We start from the raw sequence: 20,192 nt of genomic DNA, 5'->3' as shown, positions 1-20,192 counted from the left end.
TTGACGTATCCCGCCCTCAAACGCGGTTAGCCAATCACAGTCCGTATAGCCGTTCCATACACTCGTACCTTCACTGCTCAGACGTCCTCTGAAATGCACTGCAGAACTTCAGTTTTCATTGGAAATATGAGGTTTTTCCTCAGATTTTGAGTTAAAAAATGGTCAAATGGTGGTCATGAGTTACATGCAACTCCAACACAAGGTGTCCTGAGAGGCTGGGCGACGGCGTGAAATTTTAACCCTTTCCGAGCCACATCTTCACCGAAAAAGGTGTTTTCTTTGGATAAAAGTTGTGCAGGAGACCACAGCATCAACGTAACATGAATAAAAGTAACGAGGATGTCCACATCTGTCCGGAGGTAAGTTTACTTCGTATGTGAAGCAACTTTGTGACTTTACAGTAAAGAAATATGAAGTTATCCTTAACACCAAAACCACTTCTGCAGTCTAACGGACGGTTTGGGATTTTCTCTGACGTTAGCTTAAGGTAAAAGCTAAAGGTAGCCTTAAGTTAGCTTTTAGCTGCGTTGTCCATCATGTCTCTTTGCTGGGAGTTCATTTGCCTGTTTTGTTATAGTATTTTTTTTCTTTGATGATCATATATCATTGTTGTTGCCCAAAGGGCTCCAGTAACTTATGTTAACTTCTGGGGCTTAGCTTCATTAACTGATCTGTAATAGCAGAGACAACAATTGTTGGAGCTATTTATTTATTTTTTTGTATTTAGTGGTTAGTTTTTTTTAATTTGGAAGTAGGTTGAAGTATTAATTGTTAGATTTAGCTACATTTTTTGTCTTATAATAAATTTAGGTTAGATTTTGGGGTTGAATATATAAATAAATATATATATTGGCTACTTATTTGTTTTCTATAATTAGATGTTTTGCATATTTATTATTATTAGTTTTGTTTGTCTGGTAATGATAACTAGTGGGCACCGGATGGTATTTAGGTAGGTAGGTGACAGACAGCCAGCATGCACTGGGGTGGGCCTATGGTTTTTTCCCAGCGTGACAGCGGCAGCAGGAGCCGTGATCTCCTTTGTTCTTTTGTTTGCTTGTTTGCCAAAGAAGAAACCATTGGAAATCGCATAACTTTTGGACATTGGACTTCTTTTGCCTGCATAAATCACTTCCCCATGGTGCATCAGTGATCCATTAAGTTTGGTTAAAGTTTCAGCTTGATATTTCGATTTTTTCTTTGAGTTCTTTAAACAAGTGGTCACTACAACAATGGTTGGAAAACCTTATGCTCTAACGATTCTATGTAGATACTGTGGCGCCAAACTAACTGAGACACACTTGGCAAAGATGGTAAAAAGGCCTTATATTTTTGTCTTGACGAATGCTGATCTTATAAGATCAAGATAAGTTAAGGCTTATATGCCTTGTCTCAGATTGTGATAGTAACGAGATGTGGTTTCACGTTTGCACTGGGAACTGTACATTTTGTCTTGAAACTGAAGCTTTTTATCGACCTTCTCAACAATAACATGACTAAAATGTCCTCCCAATGCGTAGTTTGGACCTCTTTAGTGACTTCTAGATGATATTTGATCCTTTCTGCCAAAAACCATCATTAGCATCCTGTGAAATGTCTTGTACTGTGACTCCTGCTATAGCCCCTGTCACTGCATGGTCATAGTTTGAGTGGGTGGCTTAGCGTGACACACAATGTAAAAAAGAACAGCTCTTACCCGCATTTAACTGTAATGGAGACGTGAATCAAGATGCTTGGAGGGTAATGGGGAAAATGAGGAATAGAAAGCAGGGGGAGAGTTTCCCAGCCGTATCTGATTGGTTTGATCACCAGCTGCTGAGTTAGATGTTGAAATGTCGCGGCCGTGTCGAGCTGCCTCGTCCCCCCTGTTCTTGATGCTCTGCTCTGCAGTTTCTCTGAGTTACTCACTGATGATGCTTTGCAGTTTGTTTAATATAATCCTGAGTGTCAGGTATCAGTGACATAAGCATGGTGGATATAAGCTGGTAGTAATACAAAAAACCCTCCTTTTATGAAAGGAACTTGAAAAATTCGATATAAGTGCATCCTTCAGTGTGAGCTTTCTAAGTGCTGTATGGAGCTGAAAATGACGGCGTGGAACATTTGTACTCTGCATGAGATGAGCTGGTTTCTCTCTCACACAGAATGGCTCGCTCTGATGGAAAACTTGTCAGAAAACCTTCACATTCTGACAAACTCTGCTCGTCTGCTTCCTAAGGAAATGAGAAGCACTGCAGAAGGCTGTGAGGCTGCTGTCTCCAGAGCTGCTCATCCTTAATTTTATGCACACTTCCCTGTGAGATATGCTGAACAAAACAGCTCTTTAAAATATCCTAAATTTGGCTTGTGCGTCTGAGGAAATGTTGGAATCTCTGCACACAGTGTGTTTTTACTTTTTGATCTGCAGTGGCATACATGCAACTCTTCTGTCTCCCTCAGCCCATATGTGTCTTTAATGATAATGCAAAACAAGACTCCCCATGGCGGAGGTCTTTGGAGATGCTCAGGCTTCAGTTGTCAGGGAGCGAGAGGAGGAGTTGCACACACACAAACCCACACACTCACTGACAGGAGGCCATTTCCACACTGCATGTCTGTTAAGTTTATGTAATCCCCAATACCCAGAACAGCTCAGGAGCAGTGGCTGTTGGCTGCATACATTAGATGACACACTTTTAGCTTTCAGGAGGGACTCCAGACGGTGCAGTAAACATGTGAGGCCTAGATACAGAGATAGCATCACTTTTCCCATGCAGCACCGCAGCCTGGCATCTGATGAGGTGGATCAAAGCACTGAAGTCACTCAGTCATTTGGTAAATTTGTTAGATTAACTTTAACTGAATATCCCATAGTTCACTGGACGTGTCTGAGCAATGTCACTGTTTTTGCTGGACCATGTGTGTCATTTCTGCCAGAGAACTTTTTCATACATGCCTGTTTTTCCAGGAACATAAAAATCCTCAAACTTGTAAAACAAACGAACAGTTGGAGCCATCCTTACAAGAAACTAGAAAAGCATTCGAAGAGCGCAGACCTCCACCAAGCATATTGTGATTGTCACGCAATGTTATACTTCCTTTCAGGAGACTGTCTGCTACTAGGGCTGCAACTAACGATTATTTTCATAATCAACTAATCAGGCGATTATTTAAATGATTAATCGATGAATCGGATAATGACACATTTTTGCACTTTCCTTTACAATTCAGCTTAAAAGTGATTTAGGTATTTTCTAAACAGCAATAAAGACAATAAAAAGCATTTCTCCTTCAGCAATATTTCATTACAGCTTTATCTTTCTCGGAAGTAGTGCTGAATCTGCAAATATAATTTGCCACTGACCAAGGTTAAAATAGTTTTGGATTTGTCATTATAGTTTAGTTTTAGTTAGTTTTGACATTTTTTTCCATTACAGTTTAGTTTTAATTAATTTTAGAACGGGCATTCTAGTTAGTTTTAATTTTTGCTACAAGGCTTAGTTTTAGTTTAGTTTTAGTTTTTTCATACCTTATTAACCAGGTGCAGGATTCAAAAAGGTCAGAGTAAATATTTTGTAATACAGTTTATTTTCCAGTTCAACATAGTGCTCACTGCTCAGTCAATGCTGATACTGAACTGTTGGCTGCTGCCTTAAACACATGAAAATAATTTAAACTTAATATGAAAATATAAACATAAAATATATAAAATAATGTTGACATAAATTAAATAAAAATGAAAATAGTAACATGAATTATATAAAACAATATAATATGAGCTTTAATAATTAGAAACTTGGATTCTGTAACAATAAAGGCAGAGTCAAACACAATTAAAGTCAGACTCAAATGCAATTAAACTTTTACAGATGCTCTAATTCATTGCTCCCCTAAGTTTTGTCGCAGCATAGCGCACAGCCAGTCAGTGCAGTTAATAAGCATGTCCCAGTACGTCGCTATGATGGTGCCGTACGGCACTGACAACTGCCAAAAACTGTCGTAAAATTGGTTGGGAAAATGTGTTGGATAGATTTAAATCCTAAAGGCTATTAATATTGTCAAAAACTATAACTAAGGGAATTTTGTCTTTGATTTTAGTTAGTTTCAGTTAGTTTTGTGAACACAAGATACAGTTTTATTTTACTTATTGTTTTCGTTTTCTTTTCTAGTTTTTATTAGTTTGAGTCAACTGCAATGTATTTTAAATTTTAGTTTTCCTTTTTAGTTTCGTTTTAGTTAACTATTATAACCTTGCCACTGACTCATTTTCAGTACATGCGCACCCCTTTCAGTCGCCTAAGGCAAGAAAGTGATCTCATCTCCTCCAAACTAACATACTCAGAGCTACAATTTCATGCACCAAATCACCCGTGATTAGTTGCAGGTGAAAATCGATTATCAAATTAGTTGCCAACTAATTTGATAATCGATTTTAATCGATTTTAATCGATTAGTTGTTGCAGCCCTATCTGCTACAATTTAGTGTTGAAGGTTTGTACGATAATTTGTTACCTGACTGTTGAAAATTATGATGATCCAGTACACATTTAATATTCTGGATCTTTGTATCCAGAATATTGTCAGGATCTGGATCATACTTTTGCATCTGTCAGAAATTATGGTGACCTTGTCTTGTATTGTTTTGCAAAGCAATCCGACCATTTATCATGGCGTTTTTGCACATATGGTAAAACCAGCCCTATCTCACAATGATAAAGAAAACTTTTAAAAAATCCTGGATCCAGATGGTGACCCAGATCACCTCCAAAATTTAATTGGTTCTCCCTTATCCTATTTTGAACATTTCTTGAAAATTTCATTAAGATCCGTTTGTTATATTTTGAGTTATGTTGTTCACTGACAGACTCTCCTAAAAACATAACCTCCTTGGTAGAGGTAATAAAACTGGATTTGAATCAGATGGAAATTAAATTATTATAACTTAATTACATTCACCCCCTTTCCAAGCTGCCAAGCTAGACATCCCAGCGCCTTAGATCAGGGGTGGCCAACCTGTGGCTCGAGAGCCGCATGTGACTCTTTGCCATTTGGTATGCGGCTCTTCCATCCATTCATAAAAATACATATGTATATATTGTTATGAGTAGTGGTGTGCCAATCAATCTAAAATATTGATAGACCGATGCCAACATTGGGATTAGTATTGATCAATACTTGGGTGAAAAGACTTATACCTAAGTTTCAGTTTCTCTTCTCTACATGTGCTCCTCTCAATTGCTCATTTGCTCATAACTATCTATCTATCTATCTATCTATCTATCTATCTATCTATCTATCTATCTATCTATCTATCTATCTATCTATCTATCTATTAGAGCCCGACCGATTAATCTATCTATCTATCTCGATAGATAGATAGATAGATAGATAGATAGATAGAACTTTGGCTCTTCTGCAGTGAAAACATAAATTTGTCTTTGACATGGCAAATTAACACAAAAACACAACAAATCTCGCTTTGAAAAATGGAAATGTATTGGTTGTCATTTCATGTCATTTCATTCATGTCCGAGAGGAAGTGCGTTTGTAAGACCCCTTGTGTGTGATGTGGCTCTTGGTCTCTGATTGGTTGGCCACCTCTGCCTTAGATGATCAGTGGGTTGCTAGCTTGGCTGTAAACTCTAGACCAGGGGTCTGCAACCTGCGGCTTTGGGGCCTCATGTGGCTCTTTGACTCCTTTGCAGTGGCTCCTTGTAGCTTTAAAAAAATATTGAAATGAAAAATTTTTATTCTTCCTATCAAGGGTATTAATGATGACAGTGGTGTAGGGCTGTCACTTTTCCTCAAAATCAAAGTCGAACGGTTTTCAACCATAAACGAAAATAATCGAAGATAATCGAACACCCCCCACCCCCCCCCGCCGCCGCCGCTGACCGGCTGTGAATCACAGACACGAGACATTTCCTTTATATTCTCAGCCTTTTTTTATTGCCACAAACACTGCACAACGGCACTAACTGACTTATTTTCTCATATTATTTGCCAGAAACACAAGCCTGTCAACCTGCTCAGGATCAAGTGCTGCTCTTTTTTTGTTAACAATGTTGCCTGCTGACGAGAACACCCGTTCAGAGCGCACTGAGGTACCCGGCACACACAGATATTTACGAGCCAACTTTGAGAGCTGCGGGTATCGAGCACACCCTATTTCTCTCCACCAAAGCAGGGGGTTGCTGTCTGCAGAGAGTGGGTTCTCTCTCATGTAGGTTTGTATTTCTTGAATGGAACTCGCGTTACTTACAACAGAGTCACTCGTTTTGTACAAACTCCCAAACAGGGAGCCCATCGCTCCAAGAGCAGCTGCCCTCTCTTCAGGTTTACAGTCACTGTCTGTTTCATAGTCATTCATCTCACGTGACAAGCTGTCAATGACAACATTTTTCTTCTCTGGTGAAAGGTGGACTAAGCGAATGAACCGGGGGTCCAGGAGCGCTGCTTTATTGAGAAGCATCCACTCGCCGCTCTCCTCACAGTAGCGCGCTTTCAGATTAGCCAGCATCCGCTCTGTGAACATTATAAAAAAAAAAAAATATTTTTGTCCTAAACTGTCATGTATTCTGAAGTAAATACAAACCTCTGAATAAATCGTTTTTAACACTGAAATACGTATATTTTGATCATTTAAAAGCAAAGCTGGCGCAGATTTAGACAGAAAAAAATTGTATGAATACCTCTCACATTCGTGATGACTGGTCTGTATGACGGGTCGGGGGTGCTCAGCTGTGACAGCATGACGTGCTGCAGAGGCAGGACAGCTGATGCTGTGGGGTAGGCATCCGTTGACAGGGCCTGAGTTGCCACTTTAAATGGCTTCAGAATGTCCTTAAGCTGATCCACCATAGACCATTCCAAAGTGCTGAGCTCCAAATGGGACAACTTCTTTTCAAAAACAACGGCAGCCACTGCAGCTTGTTGCTCGGATGCGCGACAAATCATGTCGTAAGTGGTATTCCATCTGGTAACGCAGTCATTTATGAGTCTCTCTTTTTTTAATCCAAGAAGCTCCTGCTTTTCCTCCAGAAGGCAGGAGTCGGCCGGAGACCTCCCGAAATGAGCCGCAGTTTGTTTCAGTCTGGAGAGCGCTGTCTCAACTCCTTTAGCCTCCAGTCCCTTGCGCACTGCCAGGTTCAGGGTGTGAGCCAAACACGGTACATCAATAAGCCCCAAATTGTGCACGGCGTTCACATAGCTAAGAGCATTGTCTGTGGTAACAGACACGACTGCCTCCCGGGGTATGCCGAAGTCCTCCAGCGTGCTACTAATACTAGCGGCTACGTGTGCAGCTGTGTGGCTCCCTCTAAGCTCTTTAGTGCACAAAACATAGTTTTCAAGTTCCCATGTGTCAGAAATGAAGTGAGCCGTCACCGTCACATAAGCATGAGTAGCCATCGATGTCCACCCATCGGTAGTAAGGGAGAGCGTCTTGTCTTTTAATATAGTCTCAATGTTTGCCCGCGTAACATCGTACAGCTTTACGATGTGGCTCGAAATGGCGGTGCGGCTAGGAATGGTGTACCGTGGCTCCAGTTCCATCATCAAGTCCCGAAAGCCCTCTCCCGTAACCACACCAATAGGCCGCATATCCTTGCATATGAATCGTGCAATCTTGTCCGTAATAGCTTTTTTCCGCACCTCTGGTAAGGACCCTGCCGAAAAAAACGTTGTCACACGGGGCTGAACACTCGATGAAGCACCGCTGCACTTTGGCGCCTCCTCCTCGACTGCATGGCTTGGATGAAAAGCCGATAGATGAGACCGCAGACTTGTTGTTGAGGACGAGTAGGTAAACTGCTTTCCACATAACCGACACACAGCCCGGTCTTTGTTTTTAATTTTCCGATCAATGGCGCAGAACCCAAAATACTTCCACACATTGCTCCTCAGATGATTCGGTGTTATTATTGAACGTCGTCCACTGTGGCTTTCTGCGTCTTCCATTTTTATCAACTATACTTCACTCTTTGGTCACTGAGGTCAAGAGAGAAGTTCATACGCGATGGAACTGTCGAGCTTTGCGGACAGCGCCCTCTGCTGGATGAAAGGGTTCACTGCTCCAGGCGCCCTGATGAGCTGCTGAACCCAATATTTTACGTTCGAATATGTATTTACTAATCGGTTACGGATATTTATCCCCATGTTCGATTGATTATTCGAATATCGAACATAAAGTGACAGCCCTACAGTGGTGTATTGCATTGGCTTAAAAAAAAAACAACAACAACAACTGGATAACTATCTTGTAAAAAATGTAGACCCTCTCACCTCTGTTGGGATTGTTATCATTTCTGTTGTCAGCAATTCAGAACCAACTGTGGATCTGAACTGATTATTGGTGAGCGCTAATTTCGGTGGCATTATACTTGCAGCGCTTGGAGATTTTCAAGGCCTTGCTCTCTGCATGACAATAAAGAGGCTGCCAAGAGCAAATCTGGGATGCTGATGGTGTGCATATACTGGGGTACCAACTTACAACTTATTAGAAAAGCTTGATCCATTGGCAGGCTCTGATCATGATTTTATGACAAAATATGGCCAAAAACTAATATGATGTTTTACACACAAACTCTGAATGTTTTAAGTAGTGGTGGGTTTTGTGCTAAAACTGCATAATGCTGGCCCTGTGTGATGAGGATCCTCACACTGCTGCTTATCTTCCATGATAAGAAGCATTTTCATGAAGACAGAGCATCTTCACAGCCTATATCACACTTGTCGCAGTCTGTCACTCGTCCCTCACCCGTGGCGAATGGACACGGCAGAGAGTGGAAATCTGAGGACGTTTTATTCCTAATGAAGATGAGAAGATGAGATATAAATAGAAAGCAACACAGTAATCTCTTCCATGCTTTCTTAGTTTGTGCACATTTTGCTCCACGTTGTACCATCCTCTTAGGATTCTGAAAATTCTTCATACTTTATTTGCTTTCCCTCTCAGATGCAGTGTTAAAAAAACCTGTCGGAGGCCGAGTCAGATTTGGCAGAAATTCTGTACTTTAGTTTGCTGAAGAGAACACGAGAGTCACATTGATTCACACCACGGCAGACTGCGATATTTCACAGCCTCCTCCAGCATAGCCTACATTGACAGAATTCCTCTTTAATGTGTTCCTACGAGATAAAATGCTTCCACAGGCGATTAACCATTCCACCCTTCTCCCATTCATTTCACTTCATCAGATTACTTGATTGCTTGCTAAATGGACTGCCTCTCCCCCCAGGGAAATACACAGTATGTATTTCCTTTGGACAAAATGAGATGTGCTGGATTTATTTCTCCATGCACTCTGTGTTTTTCAGACATTCGATCAGCCTTGGTTCAGTTCAGTCAAGTGTACCTCAGGTCCGGAGATATTATTAATCCTTTTCAAAACACATTTTATATTCTGGTCTACATGGTGGCCCTGAGCAGTTTTAGACTTTCAGGCTGTGAATAGTGAAATTGGAAAAGTATCAGTGTGGTTTACAAACGATGTCAGCTGAATTAAAAGAGGTTTCTGTTCAAGAGTAGCATTTTAACCTCTGTGTCCAGGTTGTGATCACTGAGACCAGGGTCAGCCCAATGTTCCCACAGCCCCATGTTCCCACAGCCCCATGTTCCCACAACCCCATGCTCCCACAACCCCATGTTCCCACAGCCCCATGTTCCCACAACCCCATGTTCCCACAGCCCAATGTTCCCACAGCCCCATGTTCCCACAACCCCATGCTCCCAAAACCCCATGTTCCCACAGCCCCATGTTCCCACAACCCCATGTTCCCACAGCCCAATGTTCCCACAGCCCCATGTTCCCACAGCCCAATGTTCCCACAGCCCCATGTTCCCACAGCCCCATGTTCCCACAGCCCATTGTTCCCACAGCCCAATGTTCCCACAGCCCCATGTTCCCACAGCCCCATGTTCCCACAACCCCATGTTCCCACAGCCCAATGTTCCCACAGCCCCATGTTCCCACAGCCCCATGTTCCCACAGCCCCATGTTTCCACAGCCCAATGTTCCCACAACCCCATGTTTCCACAGCCCAATGTTTCCACAGCCCCATGTTCCCACAGCCCAATGTTCCCACAGCCCAGTGGTCCAACAGCCCAATGGTCCCACAGCCCACTGGTCCCACAACTCCATGTTCCCACAACCCCATGTTCTCACAGCCCGATGTTCCCACAGCCCAATGTTCCCACATCCCCATGTTCCCACAGCCCCATTTTCTCACAGCCCACTGGTCCCACGTTTCTAGGACCATTTCAAAATTACATACATTATCTTTTTGATTGAAACCCTCCCACAAGATTTTTCTTAAGCACTTTATAGTGAATGAATGAATGACTGAATGAACAAATGAGGATAATGAATGAATTAGTTAGACAAACTAGGGATGTTCTATACCACTTTTTATGCAGACCGATACCACTACGAATACTCCTTGAGTACTCATTGACACTGAGACCAATACTACTAGCACTTTTGTTACATAAAATTTCAATTAACAGTGACAGATCATTTTGATCAAAGACAGCACAGTCACTCTGCCATTAAGCCCAAATAAAACACACACAACAACAAAACTTAGACTGAGTTAAGAATTTTTTTGATAAATACTAAAAAAATGTATATTAAAAGGGCACAATAAAACTAACAACTCTCAGAGTTTAAGAATTTTTTAAAGTAAACTAAAGTGCAAAAAAAAAGTGTAACTGTTAACTTTTTCTGGTTCATTCATATTGTCTGTAAAGGACCTGGTGCACATTTGCAGTGGTGTTTAACCATAGCAGTTAGCAGCATCTAGTGGCGAGGAGGACTTGCTGATGTAAGATTTTTTTTGCCTAGAGTATTTGCTGCTAGTATCTGCAGCCCTCACGAGTACAGATATCTCGAAAAAAGGCTGGTGTTGGCCTGATACTGATTCCTGATATCAGTATCGACCGATACCGATACCAGACAAACGAAACCAGACTATGGAAAAAATATTCTTAGAAATTTGTGAACTGTGGGAACATGGAACCTAATTTTTACTCAAAGGAAATAAACAAAGCTTTTTTAAAATCTTTGTTCATGGTACAGCTAGGAGACAGTTAGCTTAGCTTAGTATTAAGACTTACCCTTAACATTCTGTTTTGGGGCCGAATTTGACCCGGTATCCTTAAACAGAGTTGATATTTACTAGCATGGGTCAAAGAAAATGGTTGTTTTGGGGTAATTTCTCATATCATCTTTTAATTACATTTATGGAGGTTAGCCTACTTTAGACTGCACCAAGCTAGCAGTTGTACTGTTTTTAGTCTTGGGGCTTGGCTCTGCCAACCAAGCGCAGATAATGTGGGGTTTTTCAGACTCTGCTCAGATATGGCTGAGTGAGATCAACTTGACCAATCCCGTTTTCACTATCTCGCTCTTTGGAGAGGAAATATGTCCTACACCTTGATGTGCTCCTGATTTGCAGGGTGAAAGACACTGACATTGCTTTTCACAGTGTAAGATTAAATTGAATTTTGCCTTCTCTTGAGGGGATTTTTCACTTTGGGGGGCAGTGATGCAGGTCAAATGAACAGATCCCTTGCTGTCTGGGTGTAGTCATGTGTGAATTTAACGCCTCATCACTTTGCAGGAGCAGCGTCAGCTGTGCAAGTTAATTGTGATGGTGTTGCACATTAACACTATACACACAGACATGGGTATATTTAGCAAAATACAACCTGACACACCAATCTAAGAAGTTTTTTGTTCATTTTAATCAACATATTCCGAGCTTATCGAGAATAAAAATGGGTTTTTAAACATCATTTTCCTGCCAGAGAATTAATTTTTGTAGTCTATTAATCTTATCTGTTGGTGCAGAGGCAGAGGATAAAGAAGTGCAGAGGGAAAGAGTAGCAGGAAGCAGTCAAGCTCCGAGCTGAAGCATCTGAGAACTGGCTAATGTTCTTTTAAGAGAGAGGCAGCACTTAGAGTCCTTTAGCAGTCGCCAAGTCTGAGGAAAAAAAAACATTCCAGTCTCTGCATAATTCATTACCTATGTGATGATGATGATGTGCTTGGTCAGACAGACAACCAACTACTCTGGCAATGTAAATTTAACTTAGATTGATGCAGCATTTTTGGGATATTAATCATCTTAATCACTGAGCTGATGACTTATCCACTTTTAATAAAACAAGTCATCTGTTAGACTGGCTCTACAGCTGCACAGGATACATTTGCAAGTAGTTTTTTAAACTTCTTTCTAAAGGAATTACAGCTATTGTTGGCTCCTTCTTGTGGAGTGATGTTTTAAAAAAATGCAAACAAACTTTCTTGCCAAATGAAACAGAAAGTAGAACTTTTTCTTCAAGTTTTGATACTCAAGCTTAAGTGTATGTTAATTCCTATAAATAAATAATATTTTTAAAAATATTGGCAACCAGTAAGATTTACCCAACCTTTAGAGCCCTATAGTGATGAACCCACTACCAATAATCCCTGGTAGTGATTGAAAGGTTATTGAAACTTTCCTGCTTAAGCAGTAGGAGTTTCCTCTTCTCTGCACATGCTACCTTTTCTGGTGCCAGCCTGGTAGGGCAGCATAGCATTGTGGGTGCACAGTTCCAGTGAATGCCAGAGCACGAGAGGGGGTGGGGGTTATCCGGCAGTGAGCCAAGTCTCTGACCTTTCCTGCACATCGATCGATGAGGCTCAACATTGCAGGGCTCCGGAAATCTCTCAGCAGAGAGACAAGAAGCAGAAGACTCATGCTGTCGGATGATGCGCTAATTGCTTGTGGTTGCTAAACTCACCTCCCTGCCTCACCTGCTGCGAGGATCTCTGTGGAGCGATCCAGCTCCCCCCTTTGCACCTGGGACCTTCTGTGAAGTGTAAACCCACAATTCACTAGGAGCATGTTGCTTTGTGTCTGTTAGGTCATGTAAGGTAGCGTGCACACACTGTTGGTTTAAAGCAGGGCTGTTTATCTCAAACTTTAAATAGTGTTAACGCAACAACACTTCCATTACTGCAAAAGTTTGCAAATGATTTAAAGCCTATATTGATGAGAAAATGGTGAAAAGATAACATATCAAATGTAACTGCATTATGAAAAATGTATGCTAATACTGGCATGTCCCGATCCTGATCCCTAGTAGTGGATCCGGACGATTTGGGCGTTTTTTTTAAGTATCGGTGATCAGGAATTCTAGCCGATCCTCATAAAGCCTGTCATAAAGCCAAAATTGCTGCCAAACGCCAACGGGTCATAAAACTGAGCGCAAGACACCCAACCTCACAAAGTTGATGGGAGAATGATAAAATAAGGTATGGTACAGTTATATAGAACAGCCGCCACACTTAGCTTTATTACAGAACACGTGTACAATCAGATACGTTACAGCAATAATGACTGCTTTACAGCACCATATGGTAACTCTACTGGGACAAACGGCTCAAGGGACGAAAAGTAACACAGTCAAGTCTGTTAGCTTAGCACCAACAGCTCCATGTGTCAGCAATGTGGACATACATCAAACTATATAGTAAAGACAGTCTAACAGCCACATCTACTCTGCAATATTTTCAAGAGGTTTTCAGCTCGACCAAAACATCCTAAAACAACACGCAACATCATTCACTTTCAGAGGAAAGGCTGCTCCGCTGTTACCGGAACGGATACATATAAATAAATAAACTGAGAAGAAGGTGGGATGCAGGTTTATGCCATCTCAGTTATCCACGGTATGTCTTTCTGTTCAGACACTTGGTTTATCAGCCTGCTTCACTGAAGCTGTACAGCACAGTCTGCAGTAACATGTGAGGATGTGATGACTGTGTGATCAGTTTGACAACATTAGTTTGTCCGGTGTTTCTGCTGAGCCTCGCAGCACACTAGATTGATCCCTTGCCATGGATCGTTCAGGCCGGTAAAAGTTATAATCCAGTTTGTAGCAAAATAAATATTTCCATGAACGGATAAAAACAGGGCAGCCTCTGATTTTAGTGCACTGTATTACATGCATACAAGTTGTCCACCGTTCGGGATTTGCTAAAAGCCACAAGAAGCGTAGAATAATTCAACTAAATGTAGCGAGCAAACCAGTCATTTTCTGCAAATGTTCTGAGAAGACATAGAATTCAAAGCGACGTTGATGAAATTCTCCCGTCTTCTGCGTCGTGTTCAGACATGTTTCCAGCTTTGTATGTGATACATTCAAGTACCCTCAGAAACTTGAGAATCTGAAGATTACCCCACTGTTTTCAATTTTTGGATTGGCCAATGGCTTGTAAATGCTAGTTATTTAAAAATAAGTGGATTTTGATCCCGCCGACGGGTTTGGGATCCAGAGGGTTTTGACTTCAAAACTAGCCGGACTAAGTTAAATGGACTTGATAAGCTTTAACATTTTTTACTGTTCTGTATTGTTAACACACAAAACAAAAACAAACTGTGCTACTTCACTTTCTCACTTCTTTAGCAAGGTGTATCTCCAAACTCAAAAATCAGATCAGGACTTTGTATCGGTCGATACTCAATACTAAGTAATCGGGATCTGGGGCAAAAAATGCTGAACAAGACATCCCTACTAGCAACATGCTACCATGTGGGACAGGACAACAAAACAACCTAGAGAAACAATTTGAACAGATAAGTAACATGATTAAGTCATAGACTGTATAATTAATGGACAGAATCTCCTTGATATCACCAGTCTGTTTCTGGAACAGATTTTTGAAGCAGATCAGCTGACGTGGCCATAGTGGAAGTGACCCAGGCTTTGAGTCCCCACACTAACAGCTACAGGGCGCCTGTCAGTCACATGAGATAAGCTGTGCCTCTGATCAAGGGAACTAGTGATCTTAATAACTTCTGGACTGCCCCCCCCCTGCGCAAGCTGCCACTGCCAATGCACGTACACGTACCTGCCAACATTACACTTCGACAATGCACGTTGATCATCAAACTTGAAGCCTACCATTGACCATTGATGTGGACAGCGCTGCACTTTCTGCTGCATCCATCCCTCTCACATGGCTTTGCAGTAGTTGTGGATGACTTGTGACAAGCTAGCCTAACCTTGCAGAGTATATATATATATATATATATATATATATATATATATATATATATATATATATATATATATATAACAACAAAGAGGTTGTACAAAACTGATTGCTGGAGTGGACATCTGGTCTACATGCTTGGTGATAGCAGTCTGTTATGCAACCACAGTCTTTAGTGTGTTTTCTAGCCCTTGTGCTCCTTCATTGATATGACTATGAGAAAATTACAGAGCATATGCTTCCCTGGATAAGAACATCTGCTAAACGCTCAAAAAATGCATATGGCAGCCCTCTTTTCATCCTAGAAATCTAGAGTGCCAAGTCCTCACACTGCTCTGTATAAATACCCACTTCTTTGAATAATTCTACCCAAAAGTGACAGGTGAGCAATGCTCAGCGGGTAGCGGTGTGGAAACGCTGCGTGTAGGACCGTGCCTATGCTGGTTGTAAGCCTGCAGACATGTGGAGGAGTGGCAGCGAGCAGGGCCAGCTCCTCTTGCTGCCTAACTCTGCTTTCATCGCCCTGCTTTCATCAGGCTTGAGTGCCTCGGCTATTAGACCTTTGTGTGGTGTTGAAGGGGGGGAAGTCGAGTGTGCCAGGATGCTTGGCGAGGTTACTTCCAAACTGCTTTCAACAGCACAGCGTCTCTTTGATTAACAGCTGAAATTACGATTACCCGTAAGAATTTTGATTACTCAAACATACTTCATGAATAAATCAGGGTAATTTTAAAATATTTGTGTTTTGCTTTAGCACCAAAATCCATCAAATATGAAGTAAAATATTAAATCTGATTTACAGACTCTGCATTGATTTATTTCAGTAATCTTAAAGCCCAAATAATGAGACTACAGAAAAACTGGTTCCAACACATCATGCATATTTTAAACCTTGATGTATGATATGTTTGAGTGTTTTCAGAATTATGTTCGTAATGCTTCTCAGTTTTTTTGTAACTGATGTGTCATGAGCACGAGGAAGCCAAAGAGATACACTCAGACACATATTTCCCTTCTGTTCCCTTCCAATGGATTATGCTCACCACCTGTGGATGCTTTCACACCAAGTCCACATTTTCTGTCCTCAGATTTCATTCTGTTCTCTCATTCTTTACTCTCACAGTTGCTATCACAATGGCATGACTATAGTTAATACTGTTTGCACACTTGCAGAGTTTTACAGCACTTCATCATATCCATGTCCCTGCAGATGCACCTCTGGGTGCCACAATAACAGCCCAGACTGGTGTCAGAGCTGTGAGCAGATACAGTCAGTCGTTTTCTGTCTGTGCCAACACTCTTTCACAGAGCAAATACACAAGTGTTGCGAGGGAAGACACAGAGAGCAACAAAACCCACTGAGTGTTTACAGCCAGAGGCAGATTCTGGGACTATGAAGCTGCTGCCAGAGAGGAGCTGGTGAGTGAGTGGCAGGTGGCCTGGCCCCAGGGACTCCTAATGAAGAGAGTCGGCCTGCCTGCTTATCGATCCAGCCACATCAGCTGATCTGATGCCTAGCTGACTGGCAGACCATAGGAGGGGGAAGAGGGGGAGTTTAATGGGCACCTGGGGCAACACACACACACACACACACACACACACACACACACACACACACACACACACACACACACACACACACACACACACACACGCACACACCCTCCACTGAAGTCCAAAGCCTCTCTTTCAATGCCAAATAATTCAACACAAAGTCACATTTAGTCCATTTAGCTTAAAGCTCCTGTAAGAAGTTTCTCCCTGGTTATGAAACAGACTAAAGTTCATACCGAGGCCTCTGTGTGAGTGACAAACACAAATAAAAACATCAATAACAGGGCTGATAGCTTTGATACAGTGATTTATAATGCCTGAAACTACTGCTGGTGGTTAGGTGATGGATGAAGGGATTTACAGAATGTTTTATGATTAGGGATGGGTACCTTTCACATTTGAAACGATATGGTACCGATGCCCTGTACCTGGCAATTGGTACTGGTACTCAGCAGTACCAATTTTCGGTACTTTTTTGTGTTTCTGTGGTAAAAAATATCAATTTGTTTAGTAATAAAATACATATTATTTTTTGACCACACTTATTTATTCTTAATAAAAAAACCTTGCAATGCTGTGTTCATGTCCAGCATGGAAAATTGGCTACCCTTCCACTCCCTCACAGTCACAAGTATGCATTTAGGTACCTAAACTTGATACCTTTTGATTTTACATGAACTGGTACCCGGTACTTTTGACAGAATTCTGTCGGTACCTATAAAAGTACCTAATTCGGTACCCATCCCTATATATGATGTTATATGATATGATGTTTAATGGGTGCACTGATACAAATCAAGAATATCTCTTTTGCATCTTTTTGCCTTCAGTGTAAAAGACCATTGAAGAGAGACAAGACATGAGGAGAAAAGAGGGAAGACATGGCTGGTTGGTAAGACAGCAACCACTGCAACAACACCTTACACACTGAAAACAGTTGGGTTGAAAATAACCTAACTTGGGCTGTTTTATAACCCATCCACTTGGTCATTATAGCACCAGCCCAGAAGTAGTTAGTTTGACCCAGCAGGATGGGTTGGTCTATTTCAACACATCAGATGAGTCAAATGTACCCAAATTCTTGCTCAAATTACAAACACAAACACATTTTATTAAGTTGTGGAGCACTGACAGCCAGTCCATGCTGTGGAACACAGACAACCGGTCCGTGTCATGGTGCACAGACAGTCAAACCAAGGCATAAGTGGCACAAACAGCCTTCAGTCTAACGTAAAACGGCATACAACAGGGTCTCATATCCATTGCGTTCTGTCCTCACTCATGGTTACAAATTTATGCTACTGCTGCTGCTTTGGCTGCCATTTTTTTTTTATTGTTGTTTGGTCTCTTGTGGCCCTCGTCCATACAACGCGAATAACATGCACACTCCCCCCATTCGCCAGGAGATGACTCGATTCAGAGGATTTGGGCAATATTTCGATGCATCGATTCATCAATATTTTTACCCTCCCCCCCATTGCTTAAACTGTTGTCTTAGAATGTAAATAGGCAGTTATTTGAAGTTTAGTTACAGAGAATATTGTATTGGGTATTGAATATTTAATTGAAAAGGTTCTGATATATGTTTGCTCAGCACAAAAAGCAGTTTTGAAGTTTAAATCACAAACAGCCCAGGTGCTTAGTCAACCGATGTATGATGGGTTGAGGGACTGTCACTCAGCACTTAAGTTGAGAAAATAACCCAAATCTAATGCAAATATCCCATTTTTGGTTAAATATTTCATAACCCAGCAGTTGTGTTGATAAATATGAAGCTGTTTTTGGTGTATAGCCTTAGTTTGTTTCACACAAGTAAAGTTAAAATAGCAGTGTAAAGTAGAAAAAATAGTAAAGTGCTAGGCTAATGGCACCCCAATTTATAGTGACTTAATCCCTTAAGTCTAAAGTCAAAGAGCTATTCATCATGTAAACATGTAGTGAACTGAAGTACTGATAAATAGAAATTCTACACATGAACTGGATCAAAGCCTTTGAATGATCATGTTTGTGTTTTCACAGAGATGAGTAACTTGTTTGCAGTTTAATGTGGCGGTGGCGAACACTTTGAAGCATTTCTACACACACAGTTCAATGTGAGTGTGTGTGTGTGTGTGTGAGTGGGTGAAAATAAATAAATATAGGTGTGAGTCAGCTGTCTTTAATATGGAACCTCTTTCTTCTGGTTTGGTGCAGCACATGAAAAGCAGAGGCGGAAGGAACAACAGCTGTCCGCCTGCCAGACTGTAACGCAGCATTTCTAATCCACTGTTCTCACACACACATGCACACTCAAACACTCTAACACGCGCACACAAACCCTCACACACGCACCTCTGCCATCCCAGATGCTCCTTCAAGCTCATTATTTTGGGGACAGCCAGCTTGTGGCCTGTTGTGTGTGTTGGGTAATGCATCTTAAGCCCAGCTATCAAATATGAATAAAGCTCTGACTTCCTCATTCATCTTTCATGCCTTTCATTTGTTAAACCATTTGCCTGCAAAAATATTAAGCATGTTCCCTACCACTGCGTATTATGTGCTAGAGCAGCAGTGGGTCTATTACAGGAGTGAACATAACCTTCTGGTTTTTGCAAATATTATTGTTCAGCTGGGATTTGGTTAAAAACATTGTCCAGAATGGGGCTTTATGATCATAATTGATATTAGAATTTTTCATTTCATGGTTTGTGTGACTTTATGATTGAGTTAGCAAAATATACAACACAAGCCAGTGTTGAGAATGTGATTTTCTGTGCAGTTTGTCCTGTCTGGGCTTGTCTTACTCAGTTACGCTCAACAATATGAGCTGTGTTTTTGTGCTACTGCACACATATGTGCATTCTTATTACCTTCTGTGCATAAAGGAGGGGGAATAGAAACACAGAATTTGCATTTTTTCTATATTTGAACATATTTGCATACACAGCTGTAGCTCCTCTATTTGAAAAGCTTAAATCAAACTTATTAACATGTGCATACAAGAACACCTTGTCTTTGAAGATGATTAATGTATACTTCAAATGTGTGTGACATCAACAACATGGAAACCCCTTACATAAAAAGCAAATTTTAAGTTATGAGTTCAGAGACTCTTGTGTGGTTATGTGCTAAACACGCAGGGCAGGATAAGATTAAACTAAGAAAAACTAAAAAAGAAAAAACTAAGGAACTTCTACAAAAGTCTAAATAATCCAGACAGACAGTAAACTAGAGTTACAGGGAAACTCACCCGCAAGATAGAACTTAATGTGTGCAAGTTGGTATAACTATGCCAGATAAATTTTAACAGTCCAAAGGTGTGCCTCAAGGTTCAGTCATAGGTCCCTTTTTATTTATTATTTATACCAAGAATATAGACCATAATGTTTTTAATGCAAATTTCAATTTTTATGCAGATGAAACCCCATGGTATTGCTCTGCGCCCACTCCAGAACAGGCTTTGGCAGAGTTACAAACTGCTTTTAATTCAATTCAATAATTTTTTTATGGTTTGAAATGGTTTTAGATGCAGACAAAACAAAAATGAGGCTGATCTCTGGCAAAAAATCAAAACCTCCAAAGTTAGCCCTCCATCAATCGGCATCCTTGTCGGGATGCAGATTGAATGAGTATGCC

General features: G+C 41.1%; 1 long non-coding RNA gene across 1 annotated transcript; it reads left to right on the top strand.

Annotated features, from left to right (window-relative positions):
- The first annotated feature begins 48 nt into the window (after window positions 1-48).
- LOC141803481 (uncharacterized) lies at window positions 49-18,997 on the top strand. Its single transcript, XR_012599566.1, has 3 exons — window positions 49-359; window positions 17,408-17,469; window positions 18,771-18,997. It is a non-coding gene; the product is annotated as an uncharacterized LOC141803481 (long non-coding RNA).
- Window positions 18,998-20,192: the final 1,195 nt, after the last annotated feature.

This window comes from Halichoeres trimaculatus, unplaced genomic scaffold (assembly GCF_033239565.1).
Source record: "Halichoeres trimaculatus isolate MK-OKI-2021-1 unplaced genomic scaffold, fHalTri1.1 fHalTri1_scaffold_14, whole genome shotgun sequence".
Classification (NCBI taxonomy): domain Eukaryota; kingdom Metazoa; phylum Chordata; class Actinopteri; order Labriformes; family Labridae; genus Halichoeres; species Halichoeres trimaculatus.
This window is presented reverse-complemented; position numbering and strand designations above follow the sequence as displayed.